Source organism: Micropterus dolomieu, linkage group LG01 (genome assembly GCF_021292245.1).
Source record: "Micropterus dolomieu isolate WLL.071019.BEF.003 ecotype Adirondacks linkage group LG01, ASM2129224v1, whole genome shotgun sequence".
NCBI lineage: Eukaryota > Metazoa > Chordata > Actinopteri > Centrarchiformes > Centrarchidae > Micropterus > Micropterus dolomieu.
The window spans coordinates 13,061,197-13,071,061 of record NC_060150.1 but is presented as its reverse complement, the minus strand read 5'-3'; positions in this window follow the sequence as shown (position 1 = coordinate 13,071,061).

The window sequence follows — 9,865 nt, the reverse complement described above, 5'->3', positions numbered from 1 at the left end:
TACCTCAGTACCCGCACGGAAAGGGCTTCGCAACGGGCGCAGGCAGCCCCCTCGAGAGCTGCCCGTGCGTGCTCCATCCCCAAACATGAGACACACATCTCATGAGAATCTCCATCCGTGATGTACCGAGGGCAAGAAAAAAACACACCTTCTGTACATCTGGTTGCCGGACGTGCTGGTAGACTTTTTCTTCAGGTAAGACATACTGCTTGTAGGACTGGAGCTTTCTTCAAACAACATACAGAGCGCCTGCTGAATAAAAAAAAGCTAATGATGAGTGTGTACAGGTGTGCTTTATACTCCTCCGGTTATTCCGTCACACCTTACCGTTCTAGCAACAGGCCAATAGGATTGGAGTGATTTCATTCACGTTCAGACCTGCTTCGCCTAGAGGCGTTCCCATAGTGTCGTAACCGACGCAGTTCGAGTTCCCTCGAAGGGGAACTCTGTAACGATGTGGGCACAACAGTCTGCGGTTTCCGTTGTTTGGTCGACATGAGTCCCATTTTGTCAAGACCGGATCTTTAGGAGCAGAATTAAGTCCAAGCTGGGCCAGCATAGCACCTCTCCTGGCTCTCTTTCCTCTCCTCTGAGCGATCACCGTGGTCCGCCGTGGCGCCTGGTTTAGTTGTGGCTGGGTGGATCGTGGTCTGCTGCTCTTTAATTCAAAAACCCCGTCTTCATCTTCCAATGACTGTACTTATGTCAGAGGTAGCACGTGTTTTGGCAATAAAGCCGATAAAAACAAATAAAAAACAAAAGTGTAACAAAGTTTGAAAGAGCTTGCTGCTGCTACAAGCCGGCAACAGGTGTTAAGTTCTGCCTGCCTGCCGAAAATTGCATGCACCTCCAAATAGGTCTGCTTTTAAACGCTATAGGCCTACCAACGGCGTCGCCAGGTCATTTTTCCGGGACTTTAGCCCCGGATAGTTTGTCTGTAGCCCCGAATGTAACTCAACAACAGCAACAAAAATATTTTCCATGTTAATATGCAATAGCCTAATCTTCATGACAAAGCCTGTCTCGCAGGTCTCCAAAGAGCGGAGGCTACTCGCAATAACTGATACATTTAGTTTGAAGTTCACGTAATGTGACCCCCCCACCACAGTTACTCACACTGCCTGCATTTAGAGAGAGCACGCGAGAGAGAGAGAGAGAGAGAGAGAGACAGAGAGAGAGAGCGCATTGCTCACAGCTTCAGGGCTTCTCCGCGACTTCTGAATTGCAAAATTGTAATCAGTATATGTAAATATAAATGTTGTGGGTCAGTGTCTAGTCAATGTATTAACACAAACGGTTAACAGTCCCCGCAGTGAGAGAATATCATGACACCTGAAGGTCTGTCTCCTGCTGTCTCTGTCCCCCTCGCTGTGAGACACTATTGTTTTACTGTCTCCAGGATGCTTCATTCCCTCTGAAGCGGCTGTGAGCTGCACTCTATCAGAAGTGCTGAAGTAAACTTTTGTGTGGAATTGTGGTGATATTGCTGTCTGATCACAAGTGTTTTCAGTTTCGGTTTTCTTCCTCTGATGAAGATCAGTGCGCTCGTCCCATTGAGTAGCCTAGGCTATACAATCAATCAATCAGGCTGACATCAATACAGAATGCCTGACAGCCTTACTGCATTATATTACACTAAATTATTTTATTTTGAATTGCCACCTCAGAAATTTCCTCAATAAATTGGAGCAAAAAAATTCACCAGAATGCAGGAAATTTTTCAGGGGGAGGACCCCCAGACCCCCCCTCGTTAATATTATCAGTGTTAATTATTATCAGAAAATGAGACAGATGTAAGAGTTACTGTGTAGAGGTCATTTACTGCTGCTTTACAGACGTACTTTGGGTAGGCAGCAACAGGGGGTGGGGGGTGAAAACAGGTGAAAACATGAAAGACTTCTGGGCTGGGCTAAGCCCCTGATGTTTCAAGAGCCTGGAAACGCCCCAGAGTCTCTGGGTGTGGAAGATGTCTATAGAAATATTATTTGGGTTTGTGCATTCTTAAATATCGATGATCAGAGCCTTTCCAGTCTACAGAAATCTGCTAAACTCCTTTCACCTTCCTCTATCCACTTCACCCTTGTTCTTAAATATGCATTTTTGTCTTTAGTAATGTATTATCTAGGATTCTTCAAAGTAGCCACCTTTTGCTTTCCTTTTGCACAATCTTGGCATGCTCTCAATCAGCTTTGTGAGGTAGTCACCTGGAATGGTTTTCCAACTGTCTCGAAGGAGTTCCCAGAGGTGCTGAGCACTTTTGACTGCTTTGTCTTCGCTCTGCGGTCCAACTCATCGCAAACTCATGAAGCTGACTGAGAGACCAAGAGTGTGCAAAGCTGTCATCAAAGCAAATCGTGGATACTTTGAAGAAACTAAAATGTAAAACATAGTCTGGTATTTTTAACGCTTTTTGTTTTTACATACTTCCACAAATCTCTAATGTAGAAAATATATAAATAAAGAAAAAACACTGAATGAGAGGGTTTGTCTAAACATTTGACTGGTAGTGTATGTATGTTAAATATTGCCATTTATCTCTATAAGTTGTAAAAAAAAAAATATATATATATATATATAATATTTTTAATTACATCATTTCTTGTTGCTATAATTTCTTGACAAAAGGATTCACTCTTTAAGAGGTTTCAGTTAAATTTCCAAATTTCTTTAGGTTTAAGAAAATGTTTACAGTGATCTGTTAGAGGTGCTACAGAAATGTTTGGACACTAACCAAAAGTCTGATCTGGATTTGTTTGAACCATCAGGTTTAAACCATAGGATAATTCAGGTACAAGGATTTTCAGTGCACCATGTGTGTTCAATTTAAACACACTACAAAGATCAGGTACTACAGGATTGTAATGGTGTCCCTGATATTTTGAAGGAGGTAATATCAAGCCATCAGCACCATATTAAAATCACCTCCTAATATAACATTTTTAGTAGGATAACTTTGACGTAGATCCTTCACAGCCTTTGTAATTTTAGTCATCATAGTTCTGTTGTGGTAAAGGTTGTTATGAAAAGTTTGGGAGCAGGTCAACTCTTATTGCAGAAGATCTCAGAAACTCAGGATGTCTCACAGAGCAGTGTTTATTGAAGCCCAGCCGGGGAGACAGGCAACAGCATGCAGAGTTGAACACAGTGTGAAATGAAGGAAGCAGGAGGACTGACTCTATTGACCCAGTGTTCATTCTCCAGGGCACTAAAACAGACTTTAGATTTGTGATCTTGTGTTTGTGTGTATGTTCTGCACAAGTACAACAGAAAGAAATATTACAGTTTAGGGCATATACATATTCACTATTATGTAGATGGGTTCACTCAGGTTAAAGTTTTCATAACAGTTCAAAGTAGTTCATTTACTCAATTAACTTATAATCATCGGTTGTACCTTTACAAATGCTACCATAATAAACAAACACTAATAATATTTCAGAACAGTAGTCTACTATAAGATATAACTACTTGTAGGCCTACATACAGAGGGAAATTACATTCACATCGCCTGCACTCCTGTTAAAACATAGGTAGTGGTGAAACAGGGACATTAAATGCTGCGGCTCCATATTACCGTCCAAATGATGTTAATGACTCTAATGTCACATGCTAATGTCACTCTGACAACTGAGCTAACTAGCAAAGGTGACTACATTGAAATGTTTAAACTTATAACTTAACATTTATCTCCACACAGCCACATTGGTCAGCAAGCAGAAAGATTAACACAATATAGCATCAGAACATGAAATTAAGCATTGGTGTCATTTACACTGGGGACGCTGGGGACATGTCCCCACCACTTTTTGAAATGGCTGATTTTGTCCCCCCCCTACTTATTACTTAATAGCTTGCACCAAGAAATGTTAAGTAACAAATGAAAATGCTTTGAGAAAGGTTTATTTGCACATTAACAAAACATGTAATGCAATTTCAATATATAAGAAACAAATGTACATTATCACAAAAATATTTTATATTATATATATTATATATTTTATATTTTGAATTGTCACATGCCACCTGAACTTTGTATTTCCCTTTACAAAAATAAAGACACTTCCCCATAATTTGGAGCAGAAATGTCTCCAGAATGCAGGAGATTACGTGTTTAGTGCTAAAAATCTTCTGGGGGAGGACCCCCAGACCACCCACTCATATTTCAGCATTGAATACTTCTTCAGAATAGTGTTAAAATATCTTCTTGTCTTGCTCTTGTGAATCCAATATTGTGCATCATCGTGTCTCCTGAGCAAAAGCATTTACGGGTATGTGATTTACTAGTAAATATTAATGAGAAACAGAGATGCAGTGTCTTCTGCTTAAAAAACATCTTTTTATATCACAACATGAGGTAGGAGAACAGTGTCTCAATTCATGCAAGAACAAAAGTCACCCCTAATCTGTGCCCTTATGTCCCCACCACTTTTCAACACAAAGTGATGCCCATGAAATTAGGCTAAATATCAGGACAGTATTACAAGGGCACACTTTTACCACGAATCCATAAAGGTGAGTACAGTATATACAATATGACATAGTATGATCAGCACTGAAATAGAGAATGGTGAATAAATAAATAATAAGTGGAAACCAGTAAACAGATGCTGATTAGAGACAGAGTTACTGGGTTATTGCACAGGAATTGTTCCTGACACTGTGAGTCAGAAATGAGCTGTTCATCAGAGTGATGGCTTGTGGGAAGAAACTGCTTCTGTGTCTGTTGGTTTTGGCGTACAGTGCTCTGTAGCGCCTATCAGATGGGAGGAGCTGGAACAGGTTGTGTCCAGGGTGAGATGGATCTGCAGTGATGTTTCCTTGGCAGGTTGGCACCGATTATTTTTTATGCAGTCCTGACTGTCCGTTGTAGTCTGCTCCTGTCCTTTTTGGTGGCAGATCCAAACCAGACAGTGATGGCGGTGCAGAGGACAGACTGGATGATGGTTGTGTAGAACTGGATCAGCAGCTCCTTAGGCAGATTGAGCTTCCTGAGCTGACGCAGGAGCCCTCTGCTGGGCCTTCTTGATAATGGTGTCAGTGTTTGCTCCCACTTCAAGTCCTGGGATATAGTGGAACCCAGAAACCTGAAGGATTCCACAGCAGACACAGGGATGTTGAGTATAGTGATTTTAGACAAAAGATCTTCCAACAGTTTGTGCATTTTTCTCTTTCAATTTGACAATGCCCCCGTGCACAGCCAGGGCCATAAATAAATAGTTTTCCCAGTTTGGTGGGGAGGAACTTGACTGGCCAGCACAGATCCCTGACTTCAACCCTATCCAACACCTTTGGGATGAACTAGAATGGAGACTGTGAGTCTTTAGAAAATCCTGTAGAAAGCCTTCGCTGAAGAGAAGGAAGCTGTTATAGCTGCAAAGGGGACCAACTCCATATTAATGCCTATGGATTTAGTATGTGATGTCAAGTCACCTACAAAGTAATGTGTATGTGTCCCAGTATTTTTGTCCATAAAGTATCTTTTAACAACACAGATTTTGATTGAAAGAAGTACCTGATTTGATTTTTTAGTTTAAGCAGGACGGTGATGACTGCAGCAGCACAACAGACCCATACCATGAATGATGAAATGATGCATAATGAAGTCCTACCTTTCAGAAAAACAGGAAAAACTGTAAACAATATGATGAACTCAACAGCAACAGATCCAACAAAAATATCTGAACATTAACTTACTGCGTCCACGGTTATCAGATTCAGGTTCCTAAACTACAGTAAGTATTTTAGTTTGTATGTAAGAGTCATCTGCTGCTGCTGAGGAGAACAAATGAGCAATGAAAAAAGGTAAAGTTGTGATTCAGCAGGAGGAATGTTTTTTCTACTGACACAACAGAATAAAGGGGTTTTATTGAAATTAGTCTGATAATGCAAAATGGTTCTTACCATAGAGTTGGAGGCAGGTTGCCAATTCATGGAAAAAGTGGGCAAGTAAATATGTTTCATCAGAAGTTGGATGTGAAATAGGTTAAAACTCAGGATTTCTTGACATTACAGAGGAGGCAAAGAGTCATGGAAATTAATTTTGTTTGTATATTACATAAAAAGGTTCTTACCATAGAGTTTGAGGCAGGTTGTTCCTGTGAGAGCACCTTCAGGAGAAGACATCACACTGTGGTTGGTATGTAAAAGAGTAGAATACAGAAGTCCAACTCTGTTATGAATTCGGATTTTCTAAAAAGTTTTATCTATGTGGAATATGATAATATATGTATGTATGTAGCCATTAACCAATGCCAGAGTATCTTCACAATTAATCACCAAAACCGATTTTTTCTTGAGCACCGGTGTTCTGTCGATATGTGCTACCTTGCTGTTCTGTGCATGTACATAGGTTAGTGGTAAGGGTAGGGATAAAGGTCAACACTATCGATTTAATAATGTAGCATTTTTTGACAATGCATTGTATTACTAAGAGCACATGAAGACCTTAATGCAGAAATACAATGCTGCAGTTAATAATGCACGAGCACTTTACTTTACCACCTTGATTACTCAGAATGCTCCTCCTAACACTAACTAGCGTACATCATCTGACCTGCAAGCAGTTTAAAATATTTCTTACAGATAAAATTGAAAAAATTAGATCCTAGACAGACTGTTAGCTTTTGGCCCCAAAACTGACCTTTCCCAGGGCCTTTGACCCATAGATCATGTGATCATGTATCCTTCAGTTCCTTCAAATTAATATCTCTTTCTGCCCTCAATGACCATCAATGACCAGTTAACCATATAAAGTCATGAATTTGTCCCCAGGATTTGGTCCCTTCCAGACTACTGACGGAGACTATACGACGACTTTTAGCTCCCAGACTTCCAGCTCTGTCCTTGCTAGTTTAAAAACTGCTCTGGTTGAACCTCTCCTGAAAAAAAAAAAAAAAAATTAAAACCATTACCACAACCCTTCACAAATGCCTTGCTAAAATAAATGACTGGATGTCACACAACTTCCTACAATCATTGTTACTATACTACAGAACTCAAATCATGGCCAATCTGGGTGAACAAACAACTTGTGCTAAGCCCTTGGCCAAAAATCTTGGAGTAGTTTTTGACCAGTACTTGTGTTTTGAGCCCCACACAGAGAAAGTGGTTCCATTATGTTTGTATCATTTAAGAAATACATTGATTTGATGATATACTCATTGCTATAAAGCATTTTATTAGTTTAGAAAAGTTCTGTACAGCTATTATTATTATTATTATTATTATTATTATTATTATTACTACTATGACAACTGTGAATTAAGCTACTGAGGAATTAGTTTGGTGAAAGGTCAAAGTTCATATAAATGTATCTGTAACAATAATACAATAATATTATTAATTTGTTAATATTCTGTTATTGTATTTTAGCATTTCTTTATGTTTATGAAAGAACAGCAAGAAGAGTTACATTTTGCAATAAATAAAGTCGCAAGCGGCAATGATTGGGAATCGAGATTCAAGCAAGTTGTGAAAAATGCAACATTTGACATTTTCAGAGGAGAAGAACAGACAAGACGACTTGAGAGATTAAAAGATGAAAGAATTTGGACTTTGAGATAATTGCAGAAACGCCCACTTGATTTTTACAGCATCATCTTGAGATCAGAGTGTCATTGTATGTCCCTGACTACTGGGTGATATTCAACCCACCTGGAACATTCAATGATTCTAAGTTTTAAAGTTTAAGCTGCACAAACACTTTTAATGTGAAAAAAGAAGAAGAAATTGTCATGGTATACAAACAAAATGGAGATGTTACGCTCAGTATGATTGTCAGTAAGTCTGATTGTTACCTGGAGATTTGAACCCTGGAACTTCAGATCTCCAAAGTAGATGACTTACTGACTGAGCCACAGGTTAGAGGCAAACATGTTCTCACAAGTTGAGGTAGTGACCTCACATGTGTCAGAACTAGATAGTTTTGCCAGTTTAAACTTAAAACACCTACAAAGAGTCAAGATGTTGGTGAGATCATTTTGGATGTGTTGTCAGTTATTTTGGTGGCATTTGATCCAAAACTGAGTTAAAAAGAAAATGTTGTGCATTATGGCAAGATACTGAAGATCACTGCAGACTCACTGTGTGACCGATCTAAAAACCCTTTGAAACACTTGATATCGGCCATCTAGAGAAAGTCTGTGTTGATTTTGGTAGCATTTGAATAAAGACTTGTGGAAAATACAGTGACTGACTTCTGAATTGCCCATAGGTTGCAGTGAGCCAAACATTTGTCACATATCAGTGGATGTGCTGAAAAAAGCTCTCTAGGACGTACGAGTGATTTTCTTAGATTTTTTGAAATTTGGAAAGACAAATACCTAGAAATGTACATTTGTTGTAATAAGCCATGCCCACTTTGACCCTAGATTGTACAAACCGAATTTTGTAGGAATCCATGCAGCGAATTACAAGTTTTTAGTTTTTGCATGTAGGGCGCCCCTTAGTTGAAGAATAGCATCTGGACAGACGTGTCAAGTTTGGTTACAACAGGCAATTTCAATTTACAGGCATTTATGTAAAATTGTACTTAAAGACACAAAACTAAAAATTTATGGAAAAAACAGAATGACATATCAAAAGTCTTTTGATAACTTTTGATCAGCAATGTCCCTGAATGATTTCAGGTCGAACCGTCTGGGAAGAGTTCGCAAAAATAGGTTTTAGAGAAAACATTTTTAGAGCAGAAGACCATTGGAGCAAAGATGCAGATGAATCTAGATATTAAAATAATGAGAATAAATAAATAAATAAATAATAATAACAATAATAATGAAAACAAAAACAACATCTTTGCTGCTTGGATCCCTAATAATAATAATAATAATAATACATTTTTACAAATAATTTGTTGATTTCCATCTAAACACTTACACACAGAAAACCCAACATGTATCTTTCAGGACCTTCTCCACGCTCAAAGCCCGTCAGTAACAATTATAACTCTACATTAGGCGCAACAAAGTCTTCCACATGCTGGCTTGACAACGACTTGGCAATGTCTTACGCTGAGACTCCGTTAAGTTAATAGGCCTTATCATGTATCCTATTCAATAAATATTATTTTTGTAGGCTTCCTACAAAAGATTCTTTTAAATTGTTTATGGACATGTAACAGGTTTTTAAGTTCAAGGATGGTCACAGACAAGGGTGAGCAAATGGCCCGGGAGTTTGTCCTTGGTCAGCCCACTCTCCAGTCAAAGCATTTGTCAGGGCTTCTGGGTCTTTAGAGGCCTTTATATATTAGTACACAACTAAATGAGCCTTTAAAATACAAAAACTAGAAACACCTCTTTAACTCTCCTAAAGTACAGAAATCAACTCAGCTGAGTCCTTGAATACAATAAATAAATAAGCCATATCATCATCAATCTTACCATAAACTGGTGCTTTGGACTCTGCGGGTTTTGACTCTGTTTTGCTATTGCCCTCATTGCCCTATTGCTGTCAGTCTCATGTTCACCATATCAGCGCTAGTACTGGTGCTGCTGCCCAGTGGTGGGTAGAGAAAAAGTAAAATCACTCTATCTAATATATATTTAAATATATATTTCATCTGCTGTGCATCCGGTTAGAAACGGCCTGCAACAGGTAATTTCTAGGGAATGCAATTTGCTTTGCTTGTTGATTAATTTAGTTATTTCTGTTTAAAACAATTATTTTCCTTTTTAAATCTCCATGAATGTATTGATAAGATCACTTTAAAATATCACAATTGTTTCTTGTCTCTTTTATTATGGACATGTAGCCCACTAAACCACTTGCTTTGCAGTAGCAGAGGCAGCCGATTCAATTTGGTCATTCCTAAGGCATCTAAATAGTCTTTGGGGGGGGGGGGGCCAGGGTCTGTGTTACAGGGGCACTG